The sequence below is a fragment of the Zalophus californianus genome, chromosome X (genome assembly GCF_009762305.2).
Source record: "Zalophus californianus isolate mZalCal1 chromosome X, mZalCal1.pri.v2, whole genome shotgun sequence".
NCBI lineage: Eukaryota > Metazoa > Chordata > Mammalia > Carnivora > Otariidae > Zalophus > Zalophus californianus.
Window position 1 is genome coordinate 56,508,029 of NC_045612.1, and position 16,331 is coordinate 56,524,359.

Below are 16,331 nucleotides of genomic sequence, written 5' to 3' on the forward strand. Positions count from 1 at the left end.
CAGGATACAAAATCAATACACAGAAATCAGTGGTATTTCTATACACTATCATTGTGACTGAAGAAAGAGAAATTAAGGAATTGATTCCATTTATAATAGCATCAAAAACCATAAGATACCTAGGAATAAACCTAACCAAAGGAGTAAAGGGTCTATACTCTAAAAACTATAGAACACTTATGAAAGAAATTGAGAACGACACAGAGAAATGGAAAAACATTCCATCCTCATGGATTGGAAGAGTAAATATTGTTAAAATGTCTTTCTTCCCAGAGCAATCTACACTTGGAATGCCATCCTTATCAAAATATCATTGGCATTTTTCATAGAGCTGGAAGAAACAATCATAAAATTTGTATGGAACCAGAAAAGTCCCTGAATCGCAAGGGGAATGTTGAAAAAGAAAACCAAACCTGGGGGCATCACAATGCTTGACTTCAAGCTGCATTACAAAGCTGTGATCATCAAGACAGCATGGTATTGGCACAAAAACAGACATAGATCAATGGAACAAAATAGAGAACCGAGAAATGCACACTCAACTTATGGTCAACTAAACTTTGACACATCAGGAAAAAATATCCAATGGAAAACAGTCTCTTCAGTAAATGGTGCTGGGAAAACTGCACAACCACATGCAGAAGAATGAAACTGGACCATTCTTTTCCACCATATACAAAAATAAACTCAAAATGGGTGAAAGACCTCAATGTGAGACAAGAATCCATCAAAATAGTAGAGGAGAACATAGTCAGTAACCTCTTTGACCTCAGCCACAGCAACTTTTTCAAGACTCATCTCCAAAGGCAAGGGATACAAAAGCAAAAATGAAGTATTGGGAGTTCATCAAGTTAAAAGCTTTTGCACAGCAAAGGAAACACTCAACAAAACTAAGAGGCAACCCACAGAATGGGAGAAGATATTTGCAAATGATATTACATATAAAGGGTTGGTATGCAAGATCTATAAAGAACTTTTCAAACTGAACATCCAAAAAAAACACACAATCCAGTCAAGAAATGGGCAGAAGACATGAACAGACAGTTCTCCAAAGAAGGCATACCAATGGCCTACGAGACACATGAAAAAACGTTCAATATCACTAATCATCAGGGAAATACAAATCAAAGCCAGAATGAGATACCACCTTACACCAGTTAGAATAGTAAAAAATTAACAAGCAGGAAACAACAAATGTTGGTGAGGATGTGGAGAAAGGGGAACCCTCTTATACTGTTGGTGGGAATGCAAGCTTATACAGCCACTCTGGAAAACAGTGTGGAGGTTCCTCGAAAAGTTAAAAATAGAGTTACCCTACAACCCAGCAATTGCACTACTAGGTATTTATCCCAAAGATACAGATGTAATGAAATGGCGGGCCATATGCACCCAATGTTCATAGCAGCAATGTCCACAATACCCAAACTGTGGAAGGAGCCGAGATGTTCTTCAACAAATGAATGGATAAAGAAGATGTGGTTTATATATACAGTGGAATATTACTCAGCCATCAGAAAGGATGAATACCCACCATTTGCATTAACATGGATGGAACTGGAGAGGAGTTCGCTAAGTGAAATAAGTCAAGCAGGGAGAGACAATTGTCATATAGTTTCACTCATATGTGGAACATATGGAATAGCACAGAGGACCATAGGGGAAGGGAGGGAAAACTGAATGGGAAGAAATTAGAGAGGGAGACAAACCATGAGAGATTCTCAACTCTGGGAAACAAACTGAGCATTACAGAAGGGAGGGTGTGAGAGCATGGGGTATCCGGGTGATGGGTATTAAAGAGGGTACGTGTTTTGATGAGCACTGGGTGTTATATGCAACTAATGAATCATTGAACACTACGTCAAAAACTATATTTTGGCTAACAGAACATAATAAAAATTAAAAAAAATAATAATAAAATAAAATTCCCAGGTAATAAGGAAAATTTATAGTTTTTGTATGACTGATCCTTGTGTAAGAATAATTCCCTTATAAAGAACTTGTATTCAGCATCTTTAAATATGAAGAAGCTATTTGCTATTATGCTCAAGAGGAACTTCTAAATTAAGAGGGAAGAACATTAGTTTGGCAGTCAGGACACCTGAATTTTAATTTAATATCTATTTCTAGCTGATCATTGGTCCTTAGTCCAAACTTTAGTAATTACTCTTTTAGGGATGCCCGGATGGCTCAGTCAGTTAAGCAGTTGCCTCTGGCTCAGGTCATGATCTCAGGGTCCTGGGATCGAGTCCCACATTGGGCTCCTTGCTCAGCAGGGAGTCTGCTTCTCCCTCTGCCTGCTCTGCTTGCCACTCCCCCTTCTTGTGCTCTCTCTCTCTTTCTCTGACAAATAAATAAATAAAATCTTTAAAAAAATACCTACTCTTTTAGCAAATTTCAAGCACACAATACACTATTATTAACTATATTTACCATGCTGTACATTAGGCTTTCAGAATGTATCCCATCTTATATTGAAAGTTTATACCCTCTGACCAACATTCTCCCATTTCCCCTATCCACAAGGCCCTAGTAATCCCTCTCCTAAGGCTTTTTCAGTTAACAAGGGATTTAGATCAAATGACAGCATCCTCCCAAGTCAAGGTTCTGATCAACTTCCAAATGAAAGATCCTTTTAAGGGCCTTTCCTGTTTGAACTTTTGAGAGTGAGTTTCAACAAGGATTGCTTAAGGCTGAGCTTAAGCATGAACACCAAGAAAGGAATTACAATGCCTGTCCCAGATACTTAGAGACCCCTTAGATTTTTAGAGGAAATGTAAGATTTGTCTTGAAACAAGTAAACCTCCCTAAGGATAAAAACTAATCAGTCCTTGTCTAATTCATCATTAGAGATTAATATTTGGGTTTAATGAAGAACCTGTTACAACCTACTTATTGGAATACATATTTTTTGCCATAGTTTACTTACAATATACCTGAAAGATGTTACAGATATTGTAGAATATGGCACAGCCAAGTAATGATATCTTATTTAATTCTGTCTGGAAACCTGAACTCATTATGGTAACCCAAATTAATTTAAAGCATTTTTTTCAGCAGAAAGAGTACCCGTTTTATTTATTTATTTATTTATTTATTTATTTATTTATTTATTTATTTATTTATTTTATTATGTTATGTTAGTCACCATACAATACATCATTAGTTTTTGATGTGGTGATCCATGATCCATTGTTTTCACATAACACCCAGTGCTCCATGCAGTATGTGCCCTCCTTAATACCCATCACTGGGCTAATCAATCCCCCCTCCCCCTCTCCTCTAAAACCCTGTTTGTTTCTCAGAGTCCATAGTCTTTCATGGTTCATCTCTCCCTCCAACCCCCCCTCCCCATTTTTCCCTTCCTTCTCCTAATATCCTCCATGCTATTCCTTATGTTCCACAAATAAGTGAAACCATATGATAATTGACTTTCTTTGCTTGACTTATTTCACTTAGCATAATCTCCTCCAGTCCCATCCATGTGGATGTAAAAATTGGGTATTCAACCCTTCTGATGGCTGAGTAATATTCCATTGTATATATGGACCACATCTTCTTTATCCATTCATCTGTTGAAGGGCATCTCGGCTCTTTCCACAGTTTGGCTATTGCGGACATTGCTGCTATGAACATTGGGGTGCATATGGCCTTTCTTTTCACTACATCTGTGTCTTTGGGGTAAATACCCAGGAGTGCAATAGCTGGGCCATAGGGTAGCTCTATTTTTAATTTTTTGAGGAACCTCCACACTGTTTTCCAAAGTGGCTGTACCAACTTGCATTCCCACCAACAGTGTAAGAGGGTTCCCCTTTCTCCACAACCTCTCCAACATTTGTTGTTTTTTTCCCTGTCCATTTTTGCCATTCTAACTGCTGTAAGGTGGCATCTCAATGTGGTTTTGATTTGAATTTCCCTGATGGCTAATGATGATAAACATTTTTTCATGTGTCTGTTAGCCATTTGTATGTCTTCTTCAGAGAAGTGTCTTTTCATATCTTCTGCCCACTCCACAGAATGGGAGAAGATATTTGTAAATGACACTACAGATAAAGGGCTGGTATCCAAGATCTATAAAGATCTTCTCAAACTCAACACCCAAAAACCAAATGATCAAGTCAAAAAGTGGAAAGAGTACCCACTTTAAATTAATTTGTCCCTCCATTTGTTTCAGCAAATCAGAAAATATTTTTTTCATATCGATATCCTGGATATGCAACATGAGCTATAGGAAAAAATCTGGAAGATGAAGTATTCATCCTGACTTGTACACTGTTTCAAGGATATATATATCCTTGATGTGTGTGTGTGTGTGTGTGTGTGTGTGTGTGTAATTATAGTTTCTTTGGATCTTGAGAACTTATATTTTAATGGCTTCAGCACTTGATATCAATAACTTCCTTATGCACATAATCTTGTTTATCATTCCAAAATATTTATGATGTAATTTCTATTAATATGCATTTGATTATACTATATGTGACTAAAAAATACTTGATGAAGAACTTTGAACCAAGAGAGCAATGACAAGGAAAATAGTTGGGAAATTATTGAACAAGTTCAGGTAAGATATAATGAATAGATGATCTTTAGTGGTATTGACTGGAGAAAAAGAAAAATGGACTCATTTAGAATATATTGAGGGGGAAATGATATATTTAGGTAGTGTTAAACTTCTTTGTTCTTATATTTCAATGCTATGTTGATTATCATTTCCTTTGCATTTTTATATGAAGTTTAGAATAAAATTGTGTATGTTTATAAAAGGCTTGCCGGAATTTTAATAGGCATTTCATTAAACTTATAGGTAAATTTGGGGAGAAATGACATTTTTCCTAAGTTGAACCTTTCCACTCATGAACAGAATATAACTATTTGTTTAGTCTTCTTTAATTTTTTCATCATTTTTTCATAGTTTTCAGTTGACAGATCTTACATGTATTTTGTCTACATATTTTATATTAGAGATTCTATTGCAACTGGTATTTAAATACAATGATTGTTTCAGTGCAATATAATTGATTATTTTATATTGATATTTTTTCCTGCTAACTTGCTAATTCACATATTTGTTTCAGTGACTTTCTCATGGACTCTATCTGATTTTTTACATAGGTAATCATCTAGTCTTTGAATAAAAACAATTTTACTCATCCTCTCTAATATGGATGCTTGTATGTCTTCTTGTTACTTGATTGCACTGGCTGAAACCTCAATTACAGATTGAGTAGAAGAGGTGACAGCAGATATCATTGTCTTCTTCCTAATATTGGGGGGACATATATTTTTCCACTATTAAGATAACCAGTTTTTTGGGGGTAACTGTTCTTTATTGACTTGAGAATGTTTCTTTTTTGCTAGTTTTCTTGGAGTTTTTATCAAGAATGGGTCTTGGATTTTCTCAATTATTTTCTCTTCATCTATAGAGATGATTATATTGTGTTTTAAGTTTGTTAATATGGTGAATTATGCTGTTAATTTTATTATGTATTTATCTATTTATTATTTATTTTTAAAGATTTTATTTATTTGGGAGAGAGAGAACTAGAGAGAGAGCATCAGCGGGAGGGAGGGGCAGAAGGAGAGGGAGAAGCAGGCTCCCCGCTGAGCAGGTAGCCAGATGCTAGACTCCGTCCCAGCAACCTGGGATCATGACCTGAGCCAAAGGCAGATGCTTAACTGGTTGAGCCACCCAGGAGCCCCTGTTAATTTTCAAATATTAAACCAACTTTGTGTTCTTGGAATAAACTCTACTTGGTCATGATATATTATCACTTTTAGATATTGTAGTGTTTAATTTGCTAAATTTTTGTTTGCATCAATGTTCATGAGAGATACTGGTCTATAGTTTTCTTTCCTTATAATGCTTTTGTCAGGTTTTGATGTCATGATTTGCTGGTCTCAAAATGATTTGAAACTATTTCCTCCTCTTTAGTTTTTGAAAAGTGTGTGTAGAATTGGTGTTAACTTTCCCTAAATATTTGGTAGAATTCACAACTGAGGCTATCTGTACCTGGAATTTTCTTTCTGGGAAGATTAATTATATATTTCATTTTTTCAATACTTAGAGGTCTATTCAAATTGTCTATTTCTTTTTGAGAGAGTAATAGTGCTTAGTGTTTTTCAAAGGATTTGTCCATTTCATCTAAATGGACATTAACATTTTTGGCATTATGTTTCTCATGTTTCTTTATTCTACTACTATGTGGAGAATATATAATAATATCAACTCTCTTATTTTTACTTCTAGTGATTTGGTTTCTCGTCTTTTATTTTACTCCTGGTCAACCTAGATAGATAATTATAAATTCATTGCTTTCAAGGATCACTTTTGCATTTCATTGATTTCATATTAGTGTTTCCTTTTTTATTTTATTTATTTCTGCTCTTCTCTTTCATTCTTAAGCTTACTTTTCTTTTAATTTATTATTTTCTTCCTGCATCTTAATGTATAAACTGTGGTTATTGATTTATGATTTTTCTTATTTAATATAGACATTTTGTTCTTTAAATTTCAATGAGTAACTGCTTTAGCAGCATCCCAGAAATTTTGGTAAATTGTATTTTTATCTTCATTCAATTCATAATATGTTTTTATTTTATTTTATTTTATTATGTTAGTCACCGTACATTATTCCATCATTAGTTTTTAATGTAGTGTTTCAATTTCATAATATGTTTTTATCTCTTTTTTGATTTCTTCTTTTTCCAATGCATTATTTAGAAATGTTATTTAAATTCCAAATATTTGGTTATTTTCAGATATCTCTGTTACTGATTTCTAATTTTATTCCATTTTGTTCAAAGAACATACTTTGTATAAACTGAATTCTTTCAAATGTATTGTGATTTGTTTTATGGTCTAGAATTTGGCCTTACTTGCCTAATGTTCCTTGTGCGTTTAAAATCAATGTGTACACCAATGTTTTGGGGTGGAATTATGTGTGTCAGGTCACGTTTGTTGTTAGTGTTATTTAAGTTTTCTACATTCTTGCCAACTTTTGGTTCCTTCTATCAATTATTGTGTGAGAGATACTAAAGATATGACTATAATTTGGGATTTGTGTATTTCTTCTGGTACTTTTATTATTCTTTGTTCCATATTTTTTTAATGTTTCACGTTTTTAAAAAATTCTAGTTAGTTAAAGTATTGTGTGATATTAGTTTCAGGAGTAGAAGTTAGTGATTTATCACTCACACATAACACTCATTTCTCATTACAACAAGTGCCCTCCTTAATACCTATCACCCATTTAGAACATCACCTTGCCCACCTCCCCTCTAGCAACACTCAGTTTGTTCTCTACAGTTAAGAGTCACTTTTATGGTATGCGTCCTTCTCTTTATTTTTTCTTTCCCCTGTGTTATCTTTTTTGTTTCGTAAATTCCACATATGAATGAAATCATATACTGTTTTTCTTTGGCTGATTCATTTCACTTAGCATAATATAAACTCAGCTTCATCACTTCATTTCAAATTGCAAGATTTCATTCTTTTTTATGACTGACTAATATTCCTGTGTGTGTACTATATCTTCTTTAACCATTCGTCGATCAATGGATGTTTGTACTCTTTCCATAGTTTGGTTATTATTAGTAATGCTGCTATAAACATCAGGGTGTATCTGTCCCTAAAATCAATATTTTTGTATCGTTAGTGTAAATACCTAGTAGTGAAATTCTGGGTTGTAAGGTAGTTCTATTTTTCATTTTTTTGAGGAACATCCATACTGCTTTCCAGAGTGGCTGCACCAGCTTGCATTCCCACAAACAGTGTAAGAAGATTCCCCTTTCTCCACATCCTCACTAATACTTGTTGTTTCTTGTGTTGTTAATTTTAGCCACTCTGACAGGTATGAAGTAGTATCTCACGGTAGTTTTGATTTATATTTCCCTGATGATGAGTGATCTTGAGCAACTTTTCATATATGTGTTAGCCATCTGTATGTCTTCTTTGGAAAAATGTCTATTCATGTCTTCTGCCCATTTCTAACCTGGATTATTTGGTTTGATTATTGGTTGGATTATTTGGATGAGTTTGATAAATTCTTTATAGATTTTAGAAACTAACCCATTATGTCATTTACAAATATCTTTTCCCATTCCAAATTTTGCCTTTTAGTTTTTTTTTTATTTCATTATGTTATGTTAATCACCATACATTACATCATTAGTTTTTGATGTAGTGTTCCATGATTCATTGTTTGCATATAACACCCAGTGCCTTTTAGTTTTGCTGATTGTTTTCTTCACTGTGTAGGTTTTTATCTTGAAGAAGTACCAATAGTTCATTTTTGCTTTTGCTTCCCTTCCTTCCAGAGAGGTGTCTAGTAAGAAGATGCTATGGCTGATGTCAAAGAGGTTACTGCCTGTGTTCTCTTCTAAGCTTTTAATGATCTCACATTTAGGTCTTTCCTCCCTTTTGAATTTATTATTGTGTATGGTATAAGAAAGTGGTCCAGTTTCATTATTTTACATGTTGCTGTCCAGCTTTCCTAACACCATTGTTTAAGAGATTATCTTTTTTCCATTGGATGTTATTTCCTGCTTTGGCAAAGATTAATTGACCATATAGTTGTGGATCTATTTCTGGGCATGATATTCTGTTCCATTGATCTATGTGTCTGTTTTACTGCCAATACAATACCATCATGATAACCACAGATTTGTAGTGCAACTTGAGGTCTGGAACTGTTATGCCTCCAGTGCTGCTTTTCTTTTTCAAAATTGCTTTGGGTATTTGGGGTCTTTTGTGGATCCATACAAATTCTAGGATTGTTTGTTCTACCTCTGTGCAAAATGCTGGTGGTATTTTGATAAGGATTTCAATAAATGTGTAGATTATTTTGGGTACTAGAGACATTTTAACAATTTTTTTCTTGCAATCCATAAGCATGAACTATTTTGCCATTTCTTTGTGTCGTCTTTAATTTCTTTCATATCCATTCTATAGCTTTCAGAATACAGATCTTTTACCTCTTTGGTTAGATTTATTCCTAGGTATCTTATGGTTTTTGGTGCAATGCAAATGGGATTGATTCTTTGATTTCTCTTTCTGTTGCTTCAGTATTGGTGTGTAGAACTGCAACAGATTTCTGTACACTGATTTTATATCCTGCAACTTTGCTGAATTCATGTATGAGTTCTAACAATATTTTGGTGGAGTTTTTCAGGTTTTCTACATAGAGTGTTATGTCATCTGTAAATAGTGAAAGTTTGAATTCTTCCTTGCTGATTTGTATGCCTTTATTTCTTTGTGTTGTCTGCTTACTGGGGCTAAGACTTCCAGTACTATGTTAAATAATAATGGTGAGAGTGGACTTCCTTGTCTTGTTCCTGACTGTAAAGGGAAAGCTCTCAGTTTTTCCCCATCAAGGATGATACTAATTGTGGGTCTTTTGTAAATGACTTTTGAGATATGTTGAGATATGTTCCTTTTATCCCTAGTTTGTTCAGGGATTTTATCAAGAATGGATGCTGTATTTTGTCAAATGCTTTTTCTGCATCTATTGAGAGGATCACATGGTTTTTGTCCTTTCTTTTATTAATGTGGTGTATCACGTTGATTGATTTGTGAATGTTGAACCATGCATGCATACCAGGAATAAATCCCATTTGATGGTGATGAATGATTCTTTTAATATACTTTTCAGTTCAATTTGTTAGGATTTGAGTCTTTTTGCATCCATGTTCATCAGGGATATTGGCCTGTAATTCTCTTTTTTAGTGGGGTTTTGGCTGGTTTTGGAATCAAGGTTATGCTGGTCTTGAAAAATGCATTTGGAAGTTTTCCTTCCATTTCTTTTTTGGAAAAGTATGAGAAGAATACATATTAAGTCTTCTTTAAATGTCTGGTAGAATTCCCCTGGGAAACCATCTAGCCCAAGACTTTTGTTTGTTGGGAAATTGTTGATTACTGATTTAATTTCTTTGTTAGTTATTGGTCTTCTCAAATTTTCTATTTCTTCCTGTTTTGGTATTGGTTGTTTATATGTTTCTAGGAATTTATCCTTTTCTCCCAGATTGCACAATTTGTTGGCATATATTTTTTATAATATTCTCTTATAATTATTCATATTTCTCTTGGTGTTGGTTGAGATAGCTCCTCTTGCATTCATGTTTTTATATATTTGGGCCTTTTCTCTTTTTTTGATAGGTCTGGCTAGGGATTTATTAATTTTATTAATTATTTCAAAGAACCACTTTCTGGTTTCATTGATCTGTTCTATCGTTTTTGTTTCTGTATGATTTATTTCTGCTCCAATGTTTATTATTTCACTTCCTTTGCTGGCTTTACACTTCATTTGCTGTTCTTTTTCTAGCTCCTTTAGGTTTAAGGTTAATTTATGTATTTGGGATTTTTCCTGCTTCTTGAGTTATGCTTTTTTGCTACTACTTTCTTTTTATGAGCACTTTTGCTGCCTCTTAAGGGTTTGAACCCTCATGATTTAATTTTCATTTATTTCCATATATTTTTGTTTCTTCTTTTTTTAAATTTTTATTTATTTCTATTATGTTCAGTTAGCCAACATATAGTACATCATTAGTTTTTGATGTAGTGTTCAATGATTCATTAGTTGCATATAACCCAGTGCTATTTCTTCTTTAATTTTCTGGTTAACCTATTCATTCTTTAGTATGATGTTCTTTAAACTCCAATTATTTATGTTCTTTCCAAAGTTTTTTTTGTTACCGACTTCTTATTTCATAGTGCTGTGGTTGGAAAATATACATGGTATGATCTCAATCTTTTTCATATTTTTTGAGGCTTGATTTATGACCTAGTATGTGATGTATTCTGGAGCATGTCTCATGTGCACTCAAGAAGAATGTGTATACTGCTGCTTTAGGATGTAATGTTCTAATATATCTGTTAGGATCTGTTAAGTTCATCTGGTCCAGTGTGTCATTCAAAGCCATTGTTTCCTTGTTGATTTTCTGCTTAGATGATCTGTCCATTGCTGTAAGTGGGTTGTTAATGTCCCCTAGTATTGTAGTAGTATCACTGAGTTCTTTTATGTTTGTTACAAATTGTTTTATATATTTGGGTGCTCTCAAGTTGAGGGCATAAATATTTACAATTGTTAGATCTTGTTGGATAGACTACTTTATTATGATATAGTTCCCTTCTTCATCTCTTGTTACAATCTTTGTTTAAAAATCTAGTTTGTCTGGTATAAGTGTGGCTACTCTGGCTTTCTTCTGATGTCCAATCACATGATAAATATTTCTTGGTCCCTCACTTTCAATGTGCAGTTACCTTTAGGTCTAAAATTAATCTCTTGTAGGCAGCATATTGAAGGGCCTTATTTTTTTTTAAATCATTCTGACACGCTATGTCTTTTGATTGGAGCATTCAGAGTAATTATTGATAGATACAAATTTAGTGTCATTATATTTCCTGTAAAGTCATTGTTTCTGGAGATTTTCTGTTTCTTTCTGGTCTTTGTTGATTTAGCCCCCTCTTTCCCACTCACATAAGTCCACTTTAATATTTCTTGCAGGGCTGGTTTAGTGGTCACAAACCCCATTTAGTTTTTGTTTGTCTAGGAAACTCTTTACTTCTCCTTCTATTCTGAATGACAGCCTTGCTGAATAGACTATTTTTGGCTGCATATTTTTCCCATTCAGCACATTGAATATATCATGTCACTCTCTTCTGTCCTGCCAAGTTTCTGTGGATAGATCTGCTGCTAACTTTGTCTTCCCTTGTAAGTTAGGGAATTCTTCTGTTGGCTGGGTTTTATTTTTTTAAGATTTTATCTATTTCTTTGAGAGAGCCAGAGAGAGTGAGAGAGCAGAAGACCAGAAGGAGAAGTTGGAAGACTCCCCACTGAACAAGGAGCCTGACATAGGGCTCGATCCCAGGACCCTGAGACCATGACCAGAACTGAAGGCAGACATGAAAAACTGAGCCATGTAGCCACCCCATCTTGCTGTTTTGGGATTTTTTCTTTATCTTTACATTTTGCAAGTTTAATTATGTTATGTCTTGGTGTTGGCCTGCTTTTGTTGAATTTTGTGGGAGTTCTCTGTGCCTCCTGGATTTGGATGCCTTTTTTATTCCACAGATTAGGGACATTTTCAGCTATAATTTGGTCAAATAAACTTTCTGCCCCTTTTTCCCTCTCTTCTTCTTCTGGGACTCTTATGATATGAATGCTATTATGTTTTATGAAGTCACTGAGTTTCTTAGGTCTACATTGGTGATCCAGTATTTTTCTTTTCCTCTTCTTTTCAGCTTCATTATTTTCCATAATTTTATCTTCTATATCATTTATTCATTCCTCTGTTTCTTCCATCCTTGTGGTCATTAAATCCAGTCATTTTTACATCTCGGTTATAGCATTTTTTTTTTTTAATTTCAGCCTGACTAGATTTTTAGGCCTTTTATCTCTGTGGTAATGGACTACAGCCTGTCTTCTGTGTTTTTCTCAAGCCCCACTAGTATCCTTGTGATTGTTGTTTTAAATGCTGCATCAGGGATATTATTTTATCTGTTTTGATTAGATCCCTGGAGATGACCTTTTCTTGTTTTCTTTTGAGATGAATTCTTCCATCTTGGCATTTTGTCTAGGTCTTTGCCTTCTTCAATGCATTAGCAAAGCCTGGTTTGTTTCCTGCTCCTGAGAGTAATGGCTTTATTAAAAAGAGGTCATAGACTGTTCAGGGCCTAGTGCTTCAGGAAGTGTTTCTGTTGTATGCTATGTGCACTCTGCTGCTGTGTTTTGGCTGTTCTTTTCCTCATGTCATTCCTCTGCAGAATTTCTCTTTGCCTGCAGTTAAGAGTGTTTGGACCTTGTCTAGAGTGTGGCAAGTTTTAATTAGGTACATTCTGGTTTGCTTGTTAAGAGAAACCTGATCTTATTTCCACTAGAGCTGAAGTTTGCTGCAGTCTATGGTCAGTAGACTTGATGAATGTAGGGGGCTTTGTGCTGGTCTTCTGGGGGAGGCGTCTGCTGCTATGGTCCTCAGGCACATTTGCCCTAGTAAAGAAGCATCTGAAGAATGCAGGGGGGTGGGGCTTGGTGTTAGCAACTTAAGCCTCCACTGTTTGGGTTGTGCTGTTCACTGAAGTCAGTCCATGCTGATGGGTGGGGGAGAAAAATGGTGCCAGTCCTCTCCCTTGTCCCTGGAGAGGGGAATTTGCACCCCACCATCCAGGGAGCTCTCACAGAAGAACAAACAATCTCCCCTCATGTGTTCCAAGTGTCCTTCAAGTATCTGCCTTCACCCTGTCTGTGTCCAGTCCATCTGCCGTCTTGGCAGCACAATCCACCCCTGTTTCATCTCAGGCATGCCAGTTGAGTTTCAAAACTCCAACCTTTAGGGACTTGGCGTGGCCCAGACCCACAATGGTCCTCTAAGAAGTGTCTCACTGTGTTGGGGCTGGTGCCAGTTTGGCCCAGAAAATCAGTCATATTAATGCACTGGAGCTTTGAGTTTAAAGCAAAGTGTACCAAAAAGCCTGAGTTCAAGTTAGCTGCCCTCAGCAGATGTCTCTGCCCATATACTTAAGAGGTGTGGAAGTGAATGGTTCCTGTTGTCTCTTTTGTCCCCTGAGAGGCATTGCCACCTCTCCTAAATGCACTCCAAGAAGGGGGAAATGTCTCTCCCAGTGCATCAAGGAAATCCTCAAATCACACCATCTGCTCCCAGGCCTCTGCTCTGCTTCTCCACAGGAGCATGGCAGTGCCTATCAAGCTTCACACTGGCCATGGCATGTACTTCTAAAACTCCAGTCTTTGAGATCCACTGGTTGTGGAAACTCACAATAATCACCTCTCTCACTTTCCTAGTCAATGGCTTTGAGGAAGTACTTTCCTTGTGTGATCCTTTGTGTGCTTCTCTCTCTCTCTCTACCTCTCCTCTCTCTGTGATCAGGGATCCTTCCTTTCCACAGAACTTGTGATCCTTTTCTCCCCCCACATTATGTATCTGCACTCCCACTTTCCACGATAAGGCATCTTCTTTCCCTCTAGTTGTGCAGTTTGTTCTCTCAGTCCTCAGATCAATTTCTTGGGTGTTCAGAATGATTTGATATTTATCTAGCTGTGTTTGAGGGATGAAACAAGCATAAAGTCTTCTACTACTCCACCATCTTAAATTTTTCCCCTCATGTATTTTTAAGTGCTGTCATTAGTTGTATAAGAATCTAGGATTAGTTTTTCTTAAAAAATAATCCCTTTTATCACTCTGAAATAACTTTCTTTATGTCTGATAATGTTCTTTGTTCTGAAATTATTTTAATTAGAAATTATTTAATTCAAATTATTTTGAATTTGAACTACTTGAATTTGAATTACTTGATTTTGAATTCCAATTATTTTGAATTTGAACTACTTGAATTTGAATTACTTGATTTTGAATTCAAATTATTTTGAATTTGAATACTAAAAGTATTTAAATCAATATATTAAATTATTTTATATACTTATTATTATTATTATTTACAGTGTTGTGTCTGTCTCAACCTATCAATAACCAGTGTTGTGGCTGGACTGGCTCTGGTGGTTTTTATTATGATTGCAAGATGTTCTTCAGCAATAACCATCAGGATACTTTGAAAAAACAAAGACTTATTACTTATAGGTCCTAAAAATGACCCAGCGTATCTGGGGACACACAATGAGGTCATGCATAGAGAGGAAGAGCAAACAGTCCTGAGGTCCTATTTTTATTGGGGTCAAAGGCAGGAGACTAGGGTGTCACAAGCTCATTCACTGTTGGTGAATTTAAAACATAAAAGTGAGAATTTAAATCATGAGAAGAGAATAAACAAGTGACCCAAATGGTCAGTCATTGAAATCAAACAAGTTCTCTAAAATGAAAAAGCCTCAGTTGCGGGGAGGTGACCTGGCTCTTTATGTAGTAGCTTTATCTTGTGGCTGGAAATGTGTTTATTCAAGATAACCATCATGAAAATGGATGCCTCTTTGAAATGGATGTCTCAGCAATCAAAACTTAAGTCAGTCATTTACATTACAAAAAAATCACTGCCATGGCTCAGACTATTATAGTGTATATTATATAGTACATATTAAGGTAATTATTTCTGCTATTTTTAGTGTTAGCATGGTTTATCTTTTCTTAGTACTTTTAGTTGTGTCATTTTTGTGTCTTTACATTTAAAAATCTTTCTTGTAAGCAAATATATTTAGTTTTATCCTTTTTATCCATTTTGAAAACCTTTGTCTTTAATTTGGGTATTTAGACCCTTTACATTTAATGCCACTGTTTATACGATTATGTTAAAGAGTATGGTCGACCTCTGAGAGTTGGGGACCTGGGGCGGTGAAGGAACTGAGAAAAAGAGACGACAGTATAGCAAGGCACAGGGGACCCCGACCTAACAGCCCGAAGCCCCGAGGTTTATTTTCCATACTCTTATATATCTTCTACAGCGATATAGATCTATAATGATTTACAATAGGGGCATAGTAAGGCATATTCCTCCATGTATACAGGATTAGTCAAGCACGTAAGAATCTTTAAAACAAAATAAAGGAGGGCGCCTGGGTGGCTCAGTCCTTAAGCGTCTGCCTTCGGCTCAGGTCATGATCCCAGGGTCCTGGGATCGAGTCCCACATCGGGCTCCCCGCTCAGCGGGAAGCCTGCTTCCCCCTCTCCCACACCCCCTGCTTGTGTTCCCTCTCTCGCTATGTCTCTCTCTGTCAAATAAATAAATAAATAATCTTTTAAAAAAAATAAAACAGAATAAAGGAATAGAGGGGAGTGCTCAGTGTGCTGTTTACAGGACAAGGGAACAAAGAGGGGAGTGCACAGTGTGTTGTTTACAGCTGGCTTCCTATCTACAAAACATCTGCTGCATACTTTAGAACAGACCACACACGTTCCAAGGGCATTTCACTCTGATCCTTTTGCGTTATTTTTAACCCTGCAATCTCGAGTTTTCTCAGAGATCTTGAAGTCTGAATGAACATGCACCAGTGGTAATTGTGGCGTTCTGTTTCCCAAAGAGTATCATATCATTATTTGATTTTTATTTTTCCCATCTGTTCTTTGTTCCCCTTTCCTTATTTTTCAGCCATCTTTTAGATTAGCTGAATATAATTTATGATTGAATTTCATTTTCTTTGTTGCCTTTCATCCATAATTCTTTGGTTTGTTATTTTATTGTGTGCTATAGTATCCATCTTTAACTTGTCAAATTTTACTTTCATGTGATATTGTGTGTAATAAGTGCAATGGAGGATCTCAACATTCAGCATATCTTTGAATAAATCTTTATACCAACTATATACCTTTCAGGATACAGGTATTTTTATCCTTTTTTTTTTCTAGTTTTCCTTTGAAATACACAAATTATATTT